Here is a 25,509-nt window from a genome sequence, read left to right as displayed (position 1 = left end):
TAATATTAAGCACTATTAATTCATAAAAATAAGCTTTTATCTTTTTTACTTGTTCGGCCAAAGGTATGGGCGAATTTGGAAGTTGAAGGATGAAAAATCTGGAATGACACTCAAAGAATATCCCTACTCCTCCGCTTGAGGTCGGCTAACTACAGCCTCGCTAGAAGAAGTCTTTACGAAATTCTTCCAGTCTTAAAATATCTCTATATTTTGTATTAATTCCTAAACTAATCACTTAATTAATTTCTAACTAATCACGTAATTAACAGCTGGAAACACGACGGGTTCCATAAAACTTCTCCCGGCCCTGCATATAAAATCTTCAAAGGTTTAAATTCATCATTTATTAAGTATATTCTATTAAAAGAATGATTTTATCTTTATTAAGTATATCTTATTTTTCTATTAAATAAAATTTACATATGTAATAAAAATATACCCTTAAAATTCCCTCATCTCTAAATAAAGGTAGCAATTACGAAAGTGTTTTGTTGGAAATTCTGAATAGCTGGGAAAAATGGTAACAACTTTCACAGCTATTTAAAATGAGTGAAAGATGGAAACATCTTTCCATGATAAGGATCAATATCAAAATTAATCGAATTATTGTTTAATGCACAACGAATGAAACATTTCTACAAACGACTCTCACACTAAGTGGGAGTGTTGTGAAGAAGGCGGACTGGAGATATTTTCCTAATGTGCCGAGGAATCTTATTTTATTTATTATTTTTTTTTTTATAGAGTGATAGTTGGATTTTATGATTACTGATTTTCCGGGGTTTTTTTCGACTTTTAGCACTGGGGAGCTTCTAATAAAGTGTTTACTGAGTGTAGATAAACTAGGAAATATAATACTTTATTATAATATACTGCTCGATAAAATTAAAAGTATAAAACGTGGTGTAACTGGTGCAGCTTGCATGAAGTGGGACAAAATTTGGTATGGTCGTGTACCATAGAATTACAATGAAACGAGGAGAAAGCGAGAAACTTCGGGCAGGTATAAGGGACATTTATAGGGGTTGTGTAACAATTGCCAAAATGGCAATTGTTACAAGACGATACAAGATGCTCAAATGTATGGTCACATGGCATCAGTACGACGTATCCCCTCCAACGGCTAAATAGGCCTGACAGCGGTGAACATGCTCGATATAAGGGTGTCTATAAGATTCTGTGGCAACAAATCCCATTCTAGCACCAGCGCAGACCTTAGCTCAGCAAGCGACCGAGGAGTTGGTTGTCGGTGTGCAATGCGACGCCCAAGGGCGTCCCACACATGTTCGATCGGATTTAAGTCTGGCGATTGTACTGGCAACGGCGGTCATTGGATATCTTCAGTTTCAAGATTCCTCCAGCACTTGAGCTCTATGTGCAGTGCCGTTTTCGTGCATGAAAAGAAAATCCTGGGCCAACCGCACCCCCCAAAAAGTCGTACATAGGGGTCAAGGATCTGTTCTCAGTATCTTGCGCAGTTACGGTACCACTATTAAAAACACGAAGAGGGGTGCTGTCGTTGATCATTATTTCACCCCACACGAGAACACCGCCTCCACCGTAAGTGTCCCTTTCTCTGATGTTGAAGGGATGGTACTACATTCCTTGTTGTTTCCAGATGAAATAACGTCTAGAATCTGTTTGTAGACTGAAACGAGAGACAGCAGGGAACAGAACTGTACCCAATTTGTCAGGGCTCCAAGTCATATGTTCATGTCACCAGTTTGATGAGCTTTGCGGTGGTTTGAGGTTAATGGGATACAAGCCACTGGCTTCTTTGGTAGAGTCCACGTGAATTGAGCCTTCTGACTGAAAACGTTTTCACCTGAAACTGTGGCCGCAGCAACCTCAAGAGACAGTTGATGATAGGACATTATAGGATTCCGTCTTGCTGTTAGAGCCAGACAGCGGTCTATTCTGATTGGTGTAGCCCTCGGACGACTTTGGCCAACTATTCTTGTAATGGTTGCTGTCTCCTGAAACTGCTTCCATAGTGCTGAGACGACACTGCGTGACACATTAAGCCAACATGCCACCTCTGCCTGCGACTGCTCGGCTTGAAGTCTTACCAATGCCCGCAATCTCAAAGAATCATCTAAACGACGACTTGCAATCCTGAGTACTGTAGATGGGCTATCCCACTGAGCAAACGGGAATGAAGTGATGTAGTCGCAACCCTTGTTTTTATAGGCATGAATAATTTGTATAATGTGCTTCTCTGTAAGGTGGTAGATCGATTTCTATTGGATACTCGGAATTTGCATGCCAGGATGCCTATTATATCATCATTCGGCGACACTGTTCACAATAAAATATTCATGAAAAACATTGTTAATTTTGTCTAGCAGTGTATAGAATATCCGAGAACAGTAACTGGCCTTTACAGCAGGTCATGTGTCAACTTTTATCAGAAATACTAGCTCAGCCTTTTCTTATTTTTTTTAGAGGAGCTTTAAGCTGAAACGAATAAGTACTTTATCAATTTAGGTCACCAAAACTATTAATGTCTTTTTTTTATTTTTGTATGTAGAGAAAGTGATGCATATGGTGAATGATCTAAATACCATGCTGTCATTACTATGACCTATTGAAATATTTCACGAGAATCTTGGAGTTATTTCACATAAAAGAAACACGGAGTCAACTTTCCAGTTTTCAAATGCATTGCAAGTTAAAGGAGTTGTTTTCTTGATACTGTAGGATATCTGTATAAACAAGTCAATGTTTCGTTATCTGATTGTTACAAAATACTGTATGTCGTGTACAACATACATTAACCCAAATTACTAAGTTAACCACATGCCTATTTTCTGTGATTTTAACTAATGATGGGTTAAGATTTCTTCGAACAGATAATTCCATATAACTTGTCGTTAATGTCTGATTACAGTCTCTTCACTCATCCCCAAATACGCGTCTCCCCCCTCAAAAATTGAACAGAACAGTGCGAATATGAAAATTAGTATTTGACCTTGTGTATCTATTTAAGATTAAATTAAATATTAATGTAAATAATCTTTTTTTTTCGCATGTGTGTGTTCCATATTTGGGATGAGTTGCTTTCTCCCTGTCGAGCCTCAAAGCTGCAGGATAATAAAATCTAAACCCTTTCTTCTCTTTTTCTTTTTTTTTCCTTTTATAATTGCCTCTAAGTGAGCTGAAGGGTAGGACCGTTTCCTGTTTCACCTGAGGTGTCGAAAAAGCTTTTTGCAGGCTTCTGCAGCAAACAAAATGCGTAGCCCACAGTGAAAAAATAATTTGATGTATTAGTTTATCATTAAATGGTCTTCAATGGGACGTCTTGTCGTGTTATGACTCAAGTTCCGACAGATAATTGAAGGTAATCATATCCAATAGTGATGAAAATGTGAATGACCTTTGGTACGTAGAATAGGACCCGTGTGTGTTGACATACGGCTTAGATTGACGCAGCCAAATTCCTGTTTGTAACGACAAATTTCGGATTTTAATAGCTTAGCGAGGGACTGGTTTATGCCTGCCCGCAGCAGGACTCACCATATTAACAGATGGATCCTAATTAGGTAGGTAAGATGAAAGTGAGGAATAGCGATGTCTTTCTTTTTTGGTCCCCCCCTCTCTCCTTATAGAAATGTGTTTACCGTCTCCCAAATCTGACAACTAACCAATTTCTCCCTCCTAGCATACCTCGTTGTTAAACTTACTGTGTTCAGCGGATGTTGAAAGTCAATGTATCACTAAGCTCAGGTGATCCCAAGGTCAAATTCACCCTCGTGTTTGGCTACAAAGATTGCATCAACACTGCAGGGGAACATCTCTGAAGTGTAGCAGCTGGAACAAACTCACTTAGAGGTCTTTGGATCTCCAGGGGAGGTATATAAAGTAAAATTGTTTTGTTGTGATGATGATGACTGATGGACTGAATTCTCGGGGAGTGAGTGGGGTGAAAGGCAAATTACTAGACGATCAGGTAAATCAGGTTTGAGAAGGTCGCACAGATTTTAACCTCACCACGGACAAATTATTTCATACAGAAAAAAAAAAAATTAAAAAAAAAATGGTTATATATACTTTATTTTTCAAGATGGGAGATGATTTATCTCTTGATCCTGCCCTTCTGCGTATGCTCTTGAATCTTTTCACACCAGTTTTTCATGTGGGAGTTATATCTAATCAAGGATGGAAATGGAAAATCTGAGTTTCATTTAATGAGACCTGTTTGACTCGTTAAAGCTTTTGTGTTGTATTGCTGTGACATTTTTTCTATATTTTATTTTTCTTTTTTTTTTTTTTTTTTTTGCTTGCGTTTTTATTTTTGTGAATTTTTTAAACATTTTTTTGTAACTTCAGTACCGGCTAGCTGTTATTCCTCTGTTTAAAATAAATGCTGACTGAAATGAAACGTTATGTATACAAAAGAAAATTGTACCTCTGTAGATTCACTATTTTGTACGAATTGTGTTCAAAATGCGTCTTTAATTTAAGACTATTGCTTGTTACTATGGTAACCGCATATGGTTTCAACTTTATGTGAGTTGAAATTAAAATGTAAGTTTCATTCACGTGCTGTACTACGAAATGTGTTGAAAATGCGTCTTTCATTTAAGACTATTGCTTGTTACTATGGTAACCGCATATGGTTTCGACTTTTTGTAAGTTGAAATTAAAATGTAAGTTTCATTCACGTGCTGTACAACGAAATGTGTTCAAAATGCGTCTTTCATTTAAGACTATTGCTTGTTACTATGGTAACCGCATATGGTTTCAACTTTATGTGAGTTGAAATTAAAATGTAAGTTTCATTCACGTGCTGTACTACGAAATGTGTTGAAAATGCGTCTTTCATTTAAGACTATTGTTTGTTACTATGGTAACCGCATATGGTTTCAACTTTAAAATGTTAATTTCATTCGCGTGCACTGTAATGATTGTTGAAAACGAAGCACGCGCATATTGGCTGAAAACGTTTGTTTTACTACAAGAAGCAAATAAACATTTTTTTTTTCTTGTTTTCAGCCAAATAAAAATAAAATATCTGCGTCATATCTGACCTTATTCAACAGTGTTTTTTGTTGTTATTGTTTTTTTTTAATATCTACACGTAAATAACGGGTGTAGCTAGAGAATTTTCCATTAGCTTCCGAGGGAGGGTCACCCAAATGCTTGGGTACCGGAAGTGAATAAATCCTAACCTTTTGTAGTCAAGGCAGACTTCCATGAATGGGGATGCCATGTGTGTGTGCTCCTCATGCAAAGGAAGTCGGCTGCTACAATAACGACCTATATCGTGATTAAAAGTTTTACTGCCGCCAACGGTGCGCTCATTTTCAGGATGTTCACGTCTCAGGATGGAATGTAGGCTAAAGCTACAACTGACGGCTCTAGTATATTCCGCCCCCCTCCCTTTTCTGTCTTAGCGAAGTGAAAGTAGGTTTTGTGTTGTAACGTATCGGTTGACTAATGATGACTTTCGCAGTGTGTGTTCAAGTCACCGGATCTCTGGAGGGGAAGTGTCCATTTCAGAGGTACGTGACAACTTCTATGACCGTGTTTTAAATTTTAAATAATCAGAATGAAGTAGAGCATTCTTTAGAAGCTCAGGCTGCAAAATCCCTTCTAAACTACCCGGATTCAGCCTTGAAACATTTCGACTGATTATTTAAAATTCTCCATGTAACTTGTTGACTAGTTAGCCTCTATCTGTTAATTGATACTTATTCCTTGCATGTCTTACAGGCTTATTACGTGGGTGTTCCTTATATATTTGACTAGCAGCAGCCACGTGCGTATCTTATTTTGATTCGTCCTCATTTCTCTCTTTCTCTTGGCATGTAATATCAGGGCTGCTTACCTGTATAATGTTGTAAGTCCTTGTATATGAAAGACACACCCTAGTTTATTAATGCCAGCATTACACCTATTATATCAGGTTCTGTCCACCGGCAGCTCTAATCAATGGTTTCTACTTGTTTTAGCAACACTTAAATGGCAAACTTTCTTTTTTATTATTATTATTTTTTTTTCTATAACCACTTAAACAAGCATTCAATTGAGACAAAGTACAAACAGGTTTCTTCGTTTCCTCGGCAGAAAAAGGCATTTCCTATATCCTGTTTCAGTATCGTGTGCATTTTAAATCTACATAATTCTAGATGTAAGAGAGAAAAAAAAAAAAAAAAAATCTAGCATTACAATTTTCTATAGAACCTCTTAATCGAGGGATACCTGTATATGACAACAATCAACTCATATGTATTTTCAGTACTTAAACAGCTTTTAAGTATTGATAATACGTATATCTTATAAACGTGAAAAAGTGACAACCCCTTTTGGACAAAATGAGAACGTACCAGTATATTTCGTGTGCGAAATTTTTCGAAGCAGACGACTTACGCAAAATATACGTAAGACAACAATCAAGTGGTTATATTGTTTAAAAAAAATCAATGCTATATAGGAGTAGAAAAAAATGTATGTTTCGTGTGCTAAATTTTTGGAAGCAGACGACTTACGCAAAATATACGTAAGACAACAATCAAATGGTTTTTATTGTTTAAAAAAAATCGGTGCTTTACAGAAAAAAGTCAGTGTGAAGCGTACATTTTTTTTTTCTACGAATTTTAAGTTAACTACTCTGTGAAATATATTTAGAAATAACAAAATATTTAAACCATTTTTTACTATAGCAAAATTTTTCCTTTGGAGGCATTATATAACTAAAGTATATTTAGCATTTATAATTGAATGTATTCTGCTGGTATCTTATTACTAAATGAGAATTTGTTAAATTTTTTAACATACAGCGTTTTTTCCATATATATACAGAAATGCAAGAAATCTCGATAGTTTTATTGCCATAAATAATCCCCTTTACATTCCCATTTTCTGTTTTCCTTCTTCACAACAGAACCCAAAAACTAGGAAGTGCAGCAGGAGTGAATGAAGCCAAGGTGCGTCTATTATTCATATTTATGATGGAAAGGGATAAAAAAATATATCTTTTACATTTGCGGAAATGCACCGGAAGAGGATATCTGAACTTTTTCCCATCCAGAGAGAGTCAAATACACACGAAAGGTTACATTCTAGGTCATTGTAAAATAGAAATTGTAGCGTGAGTGAAGTGTAATGGGAACAGCCGCAACTGGTGAGGTCTCAATGCACGCACAGAGAGTGATAGTGGACACACAGCAGGTATGAGAAAGGAATGAAAGAAAGGAATTGTATGAATGGGGTCAGTATGGTAGTGAACGTGCCTATCATACATACTGTTCAGAGATAGTTGTCTATCTTAGTATAGCATTGGTGCACTTAGGGGGATGACTACTGAACTTGGGGCCCCCTAAAGAGACTCCGTCCAAACGAAAAAAAAAAAAAAAAAAAAACAGTAATTTTCTCTAGGTTAAAGCAGACTGATCCTCAGCTTAATCCAAAAAAAAAAAACTCGTGGGTGAGCCACTGTGGTATAGTAAGAATACGAGGTTTAACCTTCACAATAATAAAACTGTTATAAGAATGAACAGCAGAAATTACATTTATTATTTATTTATTTTTAAAATAAAATGATAAACTTGTGGTGGGGATGAACAGGAGTTAGCCGTTGTAGTTACCAATCTATGGAGTAGGGTTTTCCTAGTTGAGCTATTTCTAGTTTTTCGGCCCATGAAGACATATTTCCACAGACAAAATATATTACATGAATGTCAGTGGTAAGATCCGGTGCTGTTAAAAATAATTAATTAATTTTATCAAAATTGTGGAGCAGGTCATCTTCGTCCCATGTCACAAATTCAAAAAAAAGATTTTCAATAAATATTTATTTTGGTAGTAAGGAATTGGAATAAGACATCTTTATTTTATTTGAAAATTTTCATCCTATTATTATTTTTTTCATTAAAAATTTTTTTGAGTTTGTCACCGAATTTTGCTCCATAGGCTGCTGTTGTTATAAGGTTTTAGGAGCATCAGCAACTCAGGCTCTATTGCTCTGTCTGTAAATTGCGAGGTCAATTTTCTGTTTGTTGGACGAAAAATCCGAGTTTCCGTGAGTAAAAACCATACTACCCTCGCCTGAGACCGACTAATCCAGCCAAGTTGTGAAAAAGACCCATAAAAATTCCATCGACCGGACTTGAACTCAGGCCTTTTCCACCCGGTGTGAGAAGGGCAGCGATTCTACCAACTGTGCTACCCACGAGGGCAGGCCATAGGCGATTACCTAATTCTTTATGTACGAGCTGTCTTGAAGATCCTGCACCACACCCTCAAAGTAAAAGTCCCCAAAATGAACACGACTGCTCAATATTATATACTACATAAATGGTTTGCATGTTTACCATTTAAAATAGCTCATTGAAAAGAAGGAAAATGGAATCGATAAAATAAAAAGAATCAAGCATTTATTCAGCTCAGTTCAAAGAGTAAGGTTACTGAAATATGACAACACCAAGGAATTTCCGAAACATCAAACATTTCACCGCTTTTTTTTTTTGTTGTTGAACAATCTTCAAGAAGCCGGATGTTACCCCAATGGAGTTCCTAGGCTGCCCTGACATATTTTCCCCGTTACGATAATAGGAAGATTTGAGAAATAATTTCTGTTTGCCGATTGTTTTCTGCTCATTGTGTCTGCTTGAGTTCCTCTACTTATTTAGACCTATTAGACACATCCTCCATTTCATCCCTGCGCTGAATAAGTCCAATCAACCGACCCAGTTTGGAGATTGTACAGCATATTATGGGGTAGCTACTTCTGACAGTGATGGGGCGTTACTAGATAGCGGTATCTTCGTATTGGTTGGCGTAACTTGATGTTGCTGAAGAGAGAAAAAAAAAAGTTTTCTAACTAGCATCACGAAATTACAGTGAAACAATAAAACCCAATTCGGTTTCAAAACAACAGATGTTAAAAGGTGTTTGGATAATTCTGTATACACCAGAAAAAATTGCCCGTTAATAGACTTAGCCATACGAATATCAATATAATGGATATTAGAATAATAATTGTTACTATAAATTAAAAAAAGAGAAAGTATTTGTTTGTTAATTTTAGAATTTTATGATATAGATGAAACAAATACAATATTTCTATCAGAGGAATAATACGTATCCATAGTAACAGTATGACAAAATTCATTTTATTGCCCATTTTCTATAATTAAATAAATAAACAATAGATAAAATAAACAATAGATTAAATAAAGAAATAGATAAAATAAACAATAGATTAAATAAAGAAATAGATAAAATAAACAATAGATTAAATAAATAAATAGATAAATAAAGAAATAGATAAAATAAATAATGGTAAAATGGAAGAGAAAAGCTAACTGCAAAATTAATAGAAATATTGAAACTAATTTTTAAAGAAAATAATATACCAAATGATTGGCTAAAAAAAAAGTACCAATATATACAAATGGGGATAAACAATTGCCAGAAAATTATAGACATGTTAATTTATTAAATACCTCATTGACACTGTATACAAAAGGTAATATTAGAAATATTAAATCAAATTAAGTGATGAGCAGCAAGGATTTAGGAAAAATATAAAATGTATAGATACAATATTTATATAATAGACCAGTTAATTCCCTCGTGAGTAGCACAGTTGGTACGATCGCCGTCCTCCCCACACTTGGTGGAAAAGACTTGAGTTCAAGTCCTGTCGATGACGTGAGGAATTTTTATGGACCTGTTTCACAACGTGGCTGAGTTATTCGGTCTCGGGCATGGTTTTTACTCCCGGAAACTTGGGTTTTTCTTCCAGCAAATAGAAAATCGGCAAGAGACCACGCAATTTACAGACAGTATACATGGAGCAATGTGGCCATAGTCGCTGATTCTCCTAAAACCCTACTACTACAGAGGCCAATTTGTGTTTCGTAGATTTAACAAAAGCTTTTGATAGAGTTAAAATAAAGATGTAATAGAAATCTGAAAATTATGAAATAGAAATAACCAAAGAGGAAGAAGAATATCTGAGGGGTTAAATAATATAATTTGGAACAAATAAAACATTAATCAGGACTCTAAAGTTAGAATACATAAAACTATAAGAAGACATATAGTAACGTATGAAGCTGAGCAAGAGGTACAAGAGCAAAAATGAAATGATAGAAATAAAAATATTGAGAGAAATAAGTAATTAAACATTAAGAGATAAAAGTGAGAAAATCGGAAAATGGTCTAAAACACAGTCTATTAATGAGTGGATAAGAAAACAAAAACAGAATGGAAAAAAACATATAGATAGGATGGAAAATGATAAGTGAACAAAAGGGGATCAAGAAGAAGACCAAGAAGAAGATGGAAAGATTATCTATCCTTATCTATCCTAAACCCAACAAGTAATATGCTTTTTGGGTTACCACTGATCTGGCCTCTGTGGGAAATTTTATGGCAATAGCAGGAGGATTCCGAGTGATAAGCGAAAACAAAATATTTAAAATTCGAATTACTTTACTATGCTACTTTTCTGCAATTCATTAAATTGAAAGACTGATGCTTTAGTCTGTACGCTGTAAATGGAGGACTGGATCAAGGCTCCACGAGATTTTGAGTGTAAATGATTTGAGATTCTTAAAAAATTAACTGAAATATTCCTGTTATTAATTTTTATGAATGACGTTTGGCATTATAATTACACTAATATTTAAGTATCCTTTCATGAATTACAATCTTAACACCTTCGTATATGAAAGTATCCGCTTTCATATACGAATATACACCGATGAGCCAAAACGTTATGACCAGCGAGTCGTTATGTAAATCGAAGCAACTGCAGGTCAACTACGGCGCGTGCGCGGGTCGGGACATGGTATAAAAACACCCGATACTGAGCTCCGTTAATCAGTGTTACTCTTGTTCTTCAGATGGGAAAGGCAGCGGACTTAAGCGAGTTTGACAAAGGCCAAATTGTAATGACCAGACGACTGGGTCGGAGCATATCCGAAACGGCACGGCTGGTAGGATGCTCACGGTCAGCCGTGGTTAGTATCTGCAGAAAGTGGTCCGAGGAGGGGGAATCCACGAACCGCTGGCGAGGTGTTGGACGACCACGGCTCATCGATGCTCGAGGTGAGCGAAGTCTCTCCCGGATGCTACGTGGCAACAGAAGGGCGACTGTGGCGCAACTGCTCATCACTTAATTCTATAATTTGATTTAATATTTCTAATATTACCTTTTGTATAACAAATATCTTTTTTTTTTTTTAGGTCCTAGCCACTGAAATCTCAGGAAATTAGGTGGCAGGACCTGCCAGAGTGAACTTAGAGACTATTGGGTACCTGGTCTGCCTCCACGGGGCGAAAGTGGGGCAACGTTGGGCCTCAGCAGAGGTCTGGCGGCTAAATGACCAGAGGAACAATGGTACAAAACACCACACTTAAACATTATCCATACACTTTTAAATCTGTGGCCTTTACAGCATACTGTATCATCTTACAATGCAAATTACGTGGAGATGAGGGAAACCACTGAAGCCGTTTGACCCTAAATACACTTTACCTAAACATAATTGCTGACCAGGTACACCCTTTCTTGGCAACGGTCTTCTCCTCTGGCGGTGCCGTCTTTCAGCAGGATAATGCGCCATGCCACACCGCCCGGATTGTTCGAGACTGGTTCGCGGAACATGAGGAAGACTTCCAGGTATTGCCCTGGTCTCCAAATTCCCCAGACATCAATCCCATCGAGCATCTGTGGTTTGTGTTGGAACAGCAACTCCGATCTGCGGCGTGGCAACCATGGACCTTACAGGAGTTAAAGGATCTGCTGGTTACGTGTTGGTACCAGATACCACAAGACACATTTAGAAATCTTGTAGCGTCCATGCCTAGTCGAGTACGAGCTGTTTTATGGCTGCACACGGAGGACCAACATCATATTAGGTAAGTGGTCATAATGTTTTGGCTCATCGGTGTATTTTATTCTTTGCTGAGACAAAGAATTGTGTTCTTTCCAGAGCGGGGCCGATCTTTGAAGTAAAGATGCTGGGAATTTAATTTTTGCTTATAAATAATATAAATGATGATAATTTTAAATGAGAACCTGTGAAAATGCAAATAGCTTCAAGAAAGGAGTGCTAGAGACACATAATTTACAAGTAACATTATTCTGCACACTGTGTCACCATCTGTCTATAACCTGGAAAACTACGAATGCGCATGCTTAGTGAAAGTAGTAAATGAACATGGTGTTCAGCGTGGTCGTGGTGGGATATTACTTTAAAACAGAGTCGTTTAAAACTACTGAAAGTGAATTTTTGTATGCAATTTCGAGGTAGTAAGGCATAATCAAAATCTGCGATATTATTATTAACCACATGGTGCAAGGAAGCCTGAAAAAAAATCCTGAGTTACCCTGAGAGAGAGAGAGAGAGAGAGAGAGAGAGAGAGAGAGAGAGAGAGAGAGAGAGAGGGGAATCACCAAGAAAGAGAAGAATGATGATATCCAGCTCAGGATCTTTGGTGAAAATATTTAGGGAGACTGGGAATGGAAATGTTGATCGCACATCGATCATTGTGACTGAGGAACGTTTAGCACAGGTTAGAGGGGCCTGGCAACGGTTCCACGTTTCACTTGGAGGCTTACACAACAAAGGAGAATGTCATGCGATAGTTGTCATGCAGCGGCGAGGAAATTAAAACTGTTTTCCTACAAATGCATGTCATACAGCAACTTTTTCCACCAAACTATAGAAAACGAAGCCATTACGGTGGATGATTATTAGACAAAATGGATGAAGATCCTCAGATTTGACTTTCTTCAAGGCTAAGGCCTGGTTTCATCTGATTGTATACTCTGTAAAGTCTCAAAATTTCAAAAGGAATATGGATAAATTTGGTTATCACGCTGGCCAGATTTGTTGCTAATAGATTTTTTTTTGTGGGGCTATGTGAAGGACAATGCCAACAGCAACAATCAACGCGCTCTGGAAGAACTGAAAGGCAACGTATCCATCCTCACTCCCAATACGCTACAGGCAGTTTTGAAAATGCCTCGTCGTGCTCAGTTATTGCGGTCACATTGTGATCATGTAACCGCAATAACTGGTAGCCAAATTGTCAAGATTTGGTCCTAGAACTCCCTACATCACTTCTAATTATAAATCCGTTTTTATGATTCTGAGCGTGCAATGTAACTTATGCTAATAATGCGCATTCAATTCGTATATTCATTTGTTTCAGACAGAAGCGTGCAAAAGTTATATTCGTCAGCACTCCCGTGAAGAATGAACGCCCAAAATGAGCTGACTCATTCAAGTTTGGTTCAATGGCCATGTTATTTTATTTGTAGTGTTCGTGACCCGGAATCCAATTTTAGATGACCTTGAGAACAGACGGTTTAAATAGCTCTGACAATGGGTTCGTGAGATATTACTATAGCACTATCGATTTTTATGTTCCGTTTCAACTTGCTGCAGTTGTTCTTCGACCTAGTGGCTAAAAGCAGCCATCAACGGGCTGAACAATTATTTTGTCTACTCGTGCAAGGGGAAAAAAAAAATTAAAAAAAAAAAAATATATATACAGTATATATATATTAGGCCCTTGCCCCTGTCTCATTCACATAAGTAGTTTCTGGTGTCTAATTATCTGCTTAATGAAGTAATGTCTAGACATTACGGTAACGATCGGGGATCGCCAACAGGCGAACCCCCTCCTAACGCCTGTCAGAACCTACAGTTTATCATAGACCACTGTAGCTTAATTTTTTTCTTTTTTTTGAACTTCATAGTTTATTAACATTATGTTTAATTCAGGTCTGGATATTAAATGGATATTCAGTCTTATGTTAACTAAAAGTAATAACAGTAATAAATCAGTATTTAATAAAATATATTGGAATAATTATAATAATATGATATACAGGGCACGATTGTATGTCATTTTACCAAGAAATAATTTTGTAAAATTTAATTCATAAAATCAGTTTAATTCCCGCATTACTTCACTAATATCACATTTTCATGATATTATTAATAACCTTTAAATTTTTGTTGAGTTTTCAGGTGTATGAGCGTTGGTTCAAGAGCCGATTTGCACTTTGGTTGTGCAGGCTAAAAATCTGGAATAACTCACGATAAAAATTCTCAAACTCCTAAGCCTGTATGGGTTTACTGTAGTGCCAACTGAAGAAGACTTTAGAAATTCATTCAGTCTATAGCGTGATTCAAACCCAAACCTTTATAAACCAATGACAAGTGGCGAAACGATTATGCTATCACGGAGGCCTGATATTCAAGTGAATTTTTCAAACTTGTTTCCATTTTGTTCAATATCATTCAGTAACAGAACCATACAGTATTAATCAACTTATCTTCATCCACAATCTGAAAATTTTCTTCATTTAGGTGCTTCGTGTGATTAGAACTAGTTGGTTTCTGCGAATCAAGTCCCATATGATTCCTTCCAAAAAAGGCATATGTGGTAAGTTCACATGACCTTGCTGACTAGTCAACTGTCCACGTTGCCTAATCCATTCTTTAAAATATCATCTAGTATAACGTTACCAAGACGTCCCGGAATTACTACCTCTCCTCGGAAATTATTTTCCCCTGGAATGTCTCCGATTTTTAAATGCGGCCCCAGTAATTAACTTCAATAACTGCAAATCACTTACTTTAAGCTACTCTCTTTCCAGGTCAATTTTCTGCGTATTACATCACTAGCTCTCTAAATGGTCAACGATGACATATTTTCTTTAGGCATAAATGACATATGAATTACAGTTAATTTTTATTATTACTTATTTTTTTAATTATTAGCCTATTTCTTGAAATGCAGAATGGTATACAGTATTTCTATCTTCTTTACATTGAGGCCATTTTGTACCTCTTGCCACACTTTGTACACAATAGCCAAATTAATATGACATCTTTGTATAGTGGAATGTTTTGTAATTTAATTCTGTTAATAGTTCCAGGACACATTGGTCGTGACAGTGCATCTCTCTTCGGTAAAATGATATATGGCTCACCCCGTCAGAGTTGTTTACAATAAATTATGAATATAATTGTATTTAGCAGTCACGGGCTGGAACCACGGTCCACATAAGAGCGTGTGTTAATGCACTCTGGCTCTCCAGGCTACGTCAGGCCTAGTTGTCATACACCTACCATAATTGCAATGTCAATTCAGCTCAACAAAATGGGAAAATTACAGTAAAACTGTATTAAGACGTTTTTAAAGAGACCTGCTAATAAAAAATGTCTTAGAAGAGAAAACTTTTAAATGAGAAGACTTAATTTGCTGCAGAAATACACGATCAGTAAAATTTTACAAATTTAGTATTTTAGTGAACAAAAGATACAATAATACTGGTGACTAAACGTTTGTGGACTAAAATTTAATATTATTCACAAACATCCCCATCGTTATGCCTGAATCTGGTAAATGAGGTAACCATATTTAAGCAAACTGGTCGCTTCATTCCCATCGAATTGTAACTAGTCATCTACTTTCAAATGCAAAATTCCCCCTCTTCTTTGGTCTGTGCTTTTATTGGTTTCTCGACGAAGTATTAGGAATATTTATATTCCTGAGACTTTTGGCTGTAGAGTTTCTTGAAAGACTGTGCTTACAAAACCCGAACCTTAGAATAAATTTATTAGAATTTATTTGAATTGAAATAGAAAAGAGGTTTTTAATATTGATCCAGGAACATTAATAAGTGGAATGTTTTGCACCCGTTGCTGCTTGAACCTCACAAGCATAGCATTTTCAATTTCTTACTTTTCCAGCATTTTTCTTGTAATTTTATCAAATTCACCTAGCTTCGGACTGATCCTTGTTTCATTTCGACATTATAATGACGAACAGCACTAGCCAAACAAAGTCTCATTTTGTTTAGTTAGTACTAAATACAAAACATTTGGATTCGTTCCACTCATTGAATGATGGTCAATTATAAAATTAAAATAGTAACTTAGCCAAAGCTTCTAAAGGTTGGAAAACCAATAAGAACGCTGGCTAAAGAAGAGAACTTTTGTTTTTGAAATATATAAAAATTTAACGTGGTTTAGTATGCAATCTTGACTGCAGTACGATAAAAAATAAATAAAATAATAATAATAAAAAAATGTATAATAATTCCATCAAGAGAAAGTGAATTATCGTGATGTAATTATGTGGATTGACACACATTTTTTATTTTAAAATCAAAATGATTAACGTTATTAGCATGCTGCGCTTCATTTACTCCTTAACCTTGGGGGAATAAAGTGACAAATCTATTATTTTACTAAGGACACTCATTATTATTTAAGAAATTCGTATTTATTTATTAACACATTTCTTATTTATTTATACATTAATATATTTCTTAATATATTATTTATTTACTATTATCATTTATTACAGAGTGATTCAGACGATTACTGTATTTTATTTTTATCTACGCGCCCCCTAACGACAGTGGCCGGAATCATTCCTGAAATGAATATTTGCTGTTTATTTTATCCAAACATAATAAATGAAGATAATTTGGTTTATACTGCATAATGAGAAAATTTATAAACTGCACAAAAATTAATATATTCATAAATATATTAATATTTATGAATATATAAGTATTTATGAATGAATCTATATACAGTATATATATTTATGAATGTTTATCTACGCGCCCCTTAACGACAGTGGCCGGAAACATTCACGAAATGATTATTTGCGATTTATTTTATCCAAACATAAATGAACATAATTTTGTTTTCACTGCATATGTTGAGGAATTTATAAACTGAGTTAGCTTAGGATGTTTTGACATTGTCGAAGGTCGATTGTATTGCGTAACAGTAGCGTCATTTACTTTATTGCTCTGCTTGCGAACTTTATCCGTAGTAAAATAAGAAAAATAGCAATAAAATCAAGAATCCATACACGTGTCTCACATATCACTCAGCAGTTCCTACTAAGGATGTGACGGTGTCCATTCGTCACTAGTAATATTAGAAAATCATACATAATGACTGCTGACAGTGTGGCCTCATAACAAGCCTTTCTCCTAATACGAGTACACCAAGCTGTGTTTTTCGCGACTGATAAAGCTGATGCTGTCTGGAATGCTGTCATCCGGTTAGCGTAGAAAAAGATTAACGGTGAGTTAAACATATTCGAGTCACACGTGGGCATTTTTGTTTATTAATTACATCCGGGTTATAAAGGACTAAATGGTGATATTTGTCTGATAGTTTACCCGATGTTAGTTTGCTATTCGACTTGTCAAATATAATAAACATTAATATTTATTAAGGCGTAGGTGTCCTAAATTGCAGATATTCTAAGAACAAATTAAGTAGGGAAAAACCAGAATATCTGAAACAAAACCTACGACTACCTCCTACTATAACAATTTATATTTCATGATACCGGACTAACCGGTCAGTTGTTCAAACAGATTAATTTAAAAATTTCGAAGGATATACGAGGGCGGTTTTAAAAGCAGTGGGAACTCTGACATGTAGCGGTTTAGGAATGTTAGTGTTGTTATGGTAACAGCTCCCAGGTAACTTATATCAGTATAAATATATTGTCTTTAGAAATTCGTTCAGCAATGGGAATCGACCCTGGGCATCCCCAAATGAGTGACAAGTGGCGAAACCATTATACTGTCTCTGAGGGCTGTACAGCTTTATGAAGATCAGCGCAAAATTAGCGTTCTTGAAGTTAATTTCTATTATTGGGCTTCCCTCCACCCGATTTAAAAGCATTTTACCATACGGTAAAATGGGCTGGCTATGATCCTGAGTTAATATACGTGGGTACGCACATTACTAGTCGAGTCATTCGCTATCACAAAAATGCACGCCCCATTGCGCTAGTATGACATGGACTAATCGGCCAACTTGAGAGATTCGTTAAAACAGATAAATTTAAATTTTCCGAAAATTATATGAGATAATTTCCGACTTCAGTGAAACTACAATAAAGCAGTTAACTGAAGTTGGCAACATTTTTGGGAATATACAAGTCGATAAATGTGTTTATGTTTTTCAAAACACAGCAATTCACAATTAACACGAAACATGTTTTAAGAGTACCTTGTACAGTAGACTTCTGAGATGATCAAGGTCAGAACAAATTACAATCGAAGATCCCTCGCGCGCCTCTTTTTGTTGTATGGTTGCATGATGGCTATGTCTGGCAAATCAAGCCTACGTAAAAGTAATTTTGTCAAAGTACTGTATTTGCTCTGATTATGAGAAACTTCCACAGGATCCACTGAAGCGTTGTATATACAACCATTACGTCTTCCGTGATAGTATAGTGATTTTGTCACTCGTTTGGAGAAATCTCGGTTCGATTCCCACGTATGACCGGAGGAATGTCTAAAGTCCTCTTCAATCGAGGCTGTAGTTAGCCGATCTTAGGAGGAGGGAGTAGGGTTTCCTCCCATGAGTTATTTCGGGTTTTTCAGCCTGCACAACATATATATCGGCCCATGAACACACACTTAAGTAGACATGAAATACAACTGCTCATTATGGTCAGAGTCGCTGATGCGCCTAAAACTCTACAACAACAACTACAGTTGTATAGAGGAGTGGCCAACTTAATATGTGATGCGATCTACTTTTTTCCTTCAAAATGCGCCGCGATCTACCATCTCAAAAATTTCATTGCACAAGGTGCACAGATCGAGGGATGACTGTATATTTAAAATTCGTTGTGATCGACTGAAATTAAATCCGCTATCGACTCGTTGGCCACCCCTGGTATAGAGTATCGTCATTCGCAATATGCCTCTTCTATTCCAGAATGTCGTGGACTAGTGAACTGCCATTATCCTGAGTCAGAGGACTGAGAATAACAATCATTCTGTAGAATATTTCTCTGTGGGTCAGAATCATGGCAAGGAAAGCTCGAATTCGATTCCAACCAATATAAATACCTTGCGTTTGCACGGGAGCTTTCGAGCAATTATGCCCTCTCCTCCTGCAGCATTCGTGTGGCTCCAGTGCTATGTATATGTGCGCGCGAGTGTGTACAGGCTCCTGCAACTTACGTCGGATTGCAAGAATTTCTGGTTCTCGAACACCAAATAGAACTCTTGTTGTTCTCCATACTTATTGGTTGATGGTCTTCCGAATACCATCGGTGTGTTGATCTGAACGTAAGTAGGGGACTTCGTGTAGGCACCAGATTCCATATTCTCTGAGACTTTTTAGATTACCATGGCAAGTATAATCCGACTACGTAATGATAAATACACTACTGCTCAAAATATTTGTAAAACAAAATTTGTCTGATTCCGTAACCACAGTTGCTCACAACCTGTTACAATATGCAAATCAGGTAACCAGATAAAAATAGTGTGTTTTCTTATCTTCTGTTAAGAAACTTCTGTTTCGCGTTTATCGTTTGCATTATCAATATCAAGGTAGAAATCATTGTGAAATGTCACAAAGACATTGTTTGGCGAATTTCTCGAGGTGGAAAGAAATAGGAAGACTGTAGATAGGAAAAATCAAACTGAAGTAGTCAGGCTGATATAAATCGTGACGCTATGAGTTATATCAATTCATAAGAGGTAGAACTGGCTCAAAGAACTCTGGTGTCCTTAGTCAACTTTGCTTTGGCGCCGCACCTCATTTCATTCATAAGTTGAAAAAGGTTTTTCAGTTCAAAATAAAATAATTTTTTTGATGATAATTTTATTATTTCATTCAGCATTCTATTAAAATCTTAAAACGATTGACGCTCTTAAGATATTCGATTTTAACAAACAAGTAGCATTAATTATCATATACTCCTTAAATTTTCTGCTTCAAAGATTACCTTTTGGCTTTAACAGCCCCAAATCTTTGGATCATTTCAGCCAGATATAAATCCTTGGTGATGATATGTTCAATTTATAAGGTTGCCAACCATCCAACCCGTCATTGCAGAACGGAGGTCAGATAGACCTCCGTTCTGCGGATCGATACTGGCAACATTACAAGAATCTTCAGCGCAACGAAAAGATTTGCCAAGGAGGCCGTCAAATTGTTTTAGCACATGAATTGCGAGATTTTCGGTGTGAATAACTGCCTTCAAAATGGTTTCTCAAATCTTTTAATTTTTTTTGTTTAAATCGATAATTGAGATGACTTTCTGATCACCATGTGTACGCGGAATTTCTAAATTCATTCTGATACTGATCATTATGCTTTTCTATGGACTCAATTCTGTCTTTCAATGACTGGTTTGCGCTGTCTAAATGTTGAAAAGGTGGATGGTAAAATTTTCCTTCTCAGTCATTTCAACCTCATTATCAAAGAATCTTGCTTGCTCAAATTCAGGTTCCGTGATAGTATAGTGATTTTGTCACTCGTTTGGAGAACGAGTCCATCATCTAGAAGGCATTTAAATTTATCATCTGTTCTGCAATTTTTAAGGTATTCGATTGATTCTTAAATCAGGGAGATAGTTTGTGATGTATTCAAATTGTCCTCTTAGAGGTTGTGATATTTATTTGACTTAAAATGTCGTACTAAACAATTAGGCAGCAGATAAATTTGTTTTAATAGTTTTTTTTTTTAAACGGTTAAAATTTGGACCCTAATCTCCTATATAGAATTAATTTTTTTTAACAGTGTTCACGTATTTCTTGTTGATTGAAAGTGTTTTTTTTTTTTCTGTTGCTCTTTCGATTTTTGGGAACTCCCTAATCTTCGGCGCCCTGAGCCAACACTGCGTTGGCTTGCCTTTTAAGTTAGAGTCTTTATGAACGACGAACAGCTGTCTTTGTCCTCATCATCTACAATGAAGGTTTGCATTGGCCACTTGATTTAAAAAAAAAACACGAAAGTTCATCTTCCATTCTATACATTGAGCTTTATGTTGTTTTATAGACATGTGACTGTACAGCATACAATTTTATCGGTACTTATAATTTCAAAGAAGTGTATCAAGTGCTTTACCGTCCCATCTAAGTTCACATAAGTTCATAGGATTAAGAAATGGCTGGACTTTCAGAACCAAATATCAAGAGAAGCAAATATATTTATGATGATATACAATTTGGCTTTTTATTTACTTGGAAATGAAGCTTGTACAGTTTTAAAATAATCCCAATGTTTCACTTTGGGAAAACTATTTTCTCCCTAAACCGACTGAAGAGTCGATTTAGGGAGAAATATACGCAGTTATATATATACAATATATTGACGCCTCATAGCATTAGTTGCTTTGGCGCTTACACTCATCTAACGTAACTTAATCTCATATTTCATAATTCAGATTTTATTGTTAACGTGTTACCTGGTTTGTGTCACAGAAGGTTTTTTTAAATAAATTTATGATGTTCAAAGTTATTTTATTTTAAAAACTTACTATTAAAAGTAATTGTTCGCAAAAAAATTATTATTACTCAAGGGCTTCGAGGAGAGAAAAAGTTGGGAACCACTGCAGTAGAGCATGCCTTGGATGCTCTAGGGAGAAAGGTTGTGAGTGACAGGTCTTTTTCCAAAAAAAAAAAAAAAAAAACCACCGGATTGCATAAGTTCTTGTGCAAGGATGGGAACTGATATATCAAGCACTTATAAGTCTCATTTTTCGGCATGAACACTCGAAAAACGAGACTGCTTTATTTTTCACGCCTGCATTACTACCCGGGGGGACGGATTACACGATGTTATATTATCGACGCGCCATTTTTGGCCTTCCATAAGTATAATTTCAGATTTAAATTTATCTAGTCTTCAGAGACATCACAATTAATGTCTCAATAATTCTTTTAATCTAATAAAATTTTTAAAATTGTTTCTAGTTGTAATTTGTAAAGTACCAATGAACGTTCCTGAATTCATGTAATATATTCTCAGTACTGGTCCTTGTAATCTTTAAGTATAAAATAAAATAATGAAAAAAAAAAAAAAAAACGGAAGTAATTATGAGTAATCAAAGCTAAAATTTTCGAAATATAATCCATCAGAATATCATGACATGAATTAGTCGTAGGCAGAGTTGAGTAATCAATTATGTGACTTCATCTTGACCAGGCGTAAATGAACCCCCACGATAACCATTGCTTCAATTAGTTTTGTAGTGTGTTTTCCTCTAAGTGTTTAGATGTTATTCAGACTTCATTGTTTTCTTGAACAGAGGAAAGATATAAAAAAAAAGGTTGCATTTGTAGAGGGGCTAGAATTAATAATAAGAGTACGCAGCTCACGTTGTACCCTGTCCATTGACGAGGTGTTGATCCTCATTGTCAAGTTTGTAGCAATCAATTTTTCATTATTACTCTTTCACGGAATGCTGCACAATAGCCATGTGTTGATTCAGCGAAGCGAATCACAGCTGTCTTCATATCCCACATTCACCTTTCCTTCTTTTCTCTATTACGACTTCTTTGTAGAGTTGGGAAGCAAAGAAGGTCAAGAACCACTTGATCTTCTAACTCGTACGTTGACTTTGTATTCCCCGAGGGCGTGATATCCAGAGACATCCGTAAACAGGGGCTAGAAGGATACATGCGGATATTTAAGACACCTGACACCCTGATGTAGCGGCATTTCTGAAGATTCCCAGTTGCAGAGTTGTTCCTTTTTCTTTTTACAGACCTGTTTTGTATTCAAAATAGCCAATAGCGTATCACACCATATCTTACAATACGAAATATCTACTTTGAGCTGAAATTTTATACTTAGTTGAAATTAGACCAACTGTGTTCACTTTAAAAGGAGCAGAGGAGTGCCTAAAAAAGGGAAAAGAGATACGGCTATCATTTTCTTTTTTATTATTTTAATAATGTTGTTTTAATATATGCAAGTAGAACGAGTTATACAAGGAAAAGATCTGGTTTCAACTTCCGTCGCTCGCTGATAGAAATTGAGAAGTACTTCCCTCAGAACGGGAGGAACTTTTATGGTGTTTTTCCATAATAGGGCACTCTTGCGGGTGGTCACATTATGGAAGGCGTGGGACGAAGGTAGTTATAATCACTGCCTTCCCACACCACATTTCTGAGATCTGAGCTCAAATCCCGTCAATGACCCGAGGAATTTTTTTGGGCTTTTTTTCTCAACTTTGCTGAATTAATCATTCTCAAGCGATGATTGATCGCATCTTTTGTTTCTTTACCCGAACCCAGAAACTCGAGTTTTTCTTCTAGCAAACGGCAAATTAACCAAAGAATATGCGCATTTTCATACGCGGTATATCGACGTCTCATAGCCTTAGACGCTTTGGCGCTCAACGCACCTAACTTAACTTAACCAAACCATGCTGTGGCCGGGTTAGCCGGTCTCTGACAAGGAGTGAATTTAAAATAAAACTTATTCTAGATACTTCAGTTGTTCAATCTCATAGAAACAGGAAAGCTAATCATAGCAAACACGCATTTTATAGACATAATCTGGCCCTTCATAGCATTAGTTTCCTCCGCGAAAATTCTAAACAACTCAATTCGACCCAACAAAAATGAAGGTGAATCATTAAATACAGCAAAGCTCTGTGTAGCTTAAAAATATTGTTCAGTAAACACGGAAATACGTTATTTTCCAATGTGATGTAGCCGAATGGTTAGGAGCGAGAACACAGTATCACATGCTCTTTGAGTGGACCGTGGTTCTAGTTGAAGCTCGTGACTGCTAAATCGAATAACAATTGTATTCATGATTTATTGTAAACTTTTCTGACCTGGTGATTGTACTGGACAATAAAAAAACAAGAACGATTTTTTAAAATCATATTCTACTTCCATTTATTTCTGACAAGTTTTTTTCAGATGAGATCATACATTTAGATCAACTAAAGATCGGACAGATACTCAGAATAAATAGGTAACTGGAGTGAATGAAAGTGAGAGATTATTATTATTTTATTTTGTTATTTTATATATATATAGCCCTGCAAATTAAATGGTATATTTTACTTTATTCGTAATTTTGTGCATATCAACCGACTGTTCCCCTTCCCACGCCCTCATGGGTAGCACAGTTGGTATTATCACCCCCCCCACACACACACACATACTGAGTGAAAAAGATCTGAGTTCGAATACGGTCAATGACGCGAGGAATTTTTAAGGGTATTTTTCACAACGTGGCTGAGTTAATCGGTCTCGGGGGAGGGTAGCATGGTTTTTCTTCCGAAAACATGGGTTTTTCATCCAGATAACCAACCACATATGCAATGTACAGACATATTACATACGGCGCAATATGGCCTAAGTTGCTGATGCGCCTAAAACCTTACAACCAACCAACCCCACCAGCAAGTTTAAATCTATTTCACATTATTATTAAAACCATTCTTGAACGGTTAGGAATTTAATGAATTAACCAGAATTTAATAAATTATTTTAAAATAAAATTAAATAATTGATGCATTTGCGGAAATAACTGCTATTGTAAATCATTATAAGTCGAATAACAACAGTTGAAATGCTGGTGTAATGAATAAAAGCATCTCATCAATGTTTACATTATTTCTAGAACAGGTGATCAAATATAGACAGGAGTTTTCTTTATTTTTATACTCTTTCATTATACTTCTGACTGAAAATTGTAACGAACTGATATTAAATTTAAAAAAAAGCGTCATCGGGAAGGGAATTTAGTTCCTTTCGAAACCACAATTTATAATTTCGCCTCTGGAATGTATGCTGGTAAATATATGGAGTTAATAATAATTAAATGGAGTTAATATTAATTAAAAAAAAAAAAAAACCTAACTGCGGTTTAGGTGAACTAATATTAAGTTTTCTAATACTGTACTTGGCTATCTTCTAGAATATTGATAATGGCTACGTATTGAAGAATTATCCTTACCTCATAGTTCATTGAAGCCATTAGTGCAGCAGTTTCTACCAAACTGTAACATTTTTGTGAAATATTGGTATAATTCTGGCTTGTTATCAAGCCATTATCTCTGATTATATAGGTACGCATGAAATCGATAAATTCTGCAATGAAGTAGGTTAACTTAAAATTATAGCTTAAATTATTGGTCATTTATCACTAGAACGTTATCAGTGATTCCAGAACAAATCAAAATAAATGTGGTATTTATGTATGGGGCCTATTCCTTGTATATACATTAAAATGTTTTTTCTTAGCCATCAAATTCTTCGTTAATGATACACACAATAACGAACTCCTATATATTATCGGTTTCGAGTAAAACATTATTCAATGGAAATTAGCGCCGTCTATCGGAATGTTTAAAAAACAATTAGCGGCAGATAAGTAGCCATTTTAAAGCATTGAACAATTATGTGATAAAAGAATTGGAATAATAAAAAATCATCATTATAAGCACATTAATTTCTAGAATACATTATAATATATAAAAAGCAGTGTCATAATAATAATCATAATCATTAGATAGAGTAATGTGGTTATAAAAAAATCAAACATTAAAATGATTAATGAATTAATTATGCGAAAATAGAAGTGAGTAATTACAACACCTATTATAAAATAAAACAAATGATATAATTATTAATAACTGTTTCTAAATATTCTTTTTATCATTTATTATTTCTCTTAATATAGATTGTCCATTTAATGAATAAAAGTAGGGTATAGTAATTAG

The 25,509-nt window shown here is 35.7% G+C and overlaps 1 protein-coding gene across 5 annotated transcripts in view; it reads left to right on the top strand.

Moving 5' to 3' along the window:
• Nucleotides 1-25,509, top strand: part of LOC150079642 (uncharacterized) — a 167,910-nt gene that overhangs the window by 35,666 nt on the left and 106,735 nt on the right. Inside the window, exon 1 of one of the 5 annotated variants that reach the window (XM_090382198.1) lies at nt 16,998-17,084. The exons of the other annotated variants lie outside the window; for them this stretch is intronic. The gene's annotated coding sequence lies outside the window, so the exon portion shown is untranslated. Of the gene's footprint in view, nt 1-16,997; nt 17,085-25,509 lie in introns of those variants that run through there. 5 annotated transcript variants of the gene reach the window in all.

The sequence above is a fragment of the Mastigoproctus giganteus genome, chromosome 10, assembly GCF_048544385.1.
Source record: "Mastigoproctus giganteus isolate SK-2022 chromosome 10, ASM4854438v1, whole genome shotgun sequence".
Taxonomy (NCBI): Eukaryota; Metazoa; Arthropoda; class Arachnida; order Uropygi; family Thelyphonidae; genus Mastigoproctus; species Mastigoproctus giganteus.
The sequence above is the reverse complement of the archived record's forward strand: the minus strand, read 5'-3'. Positions and strand labels throughout refer to the sequence as shown.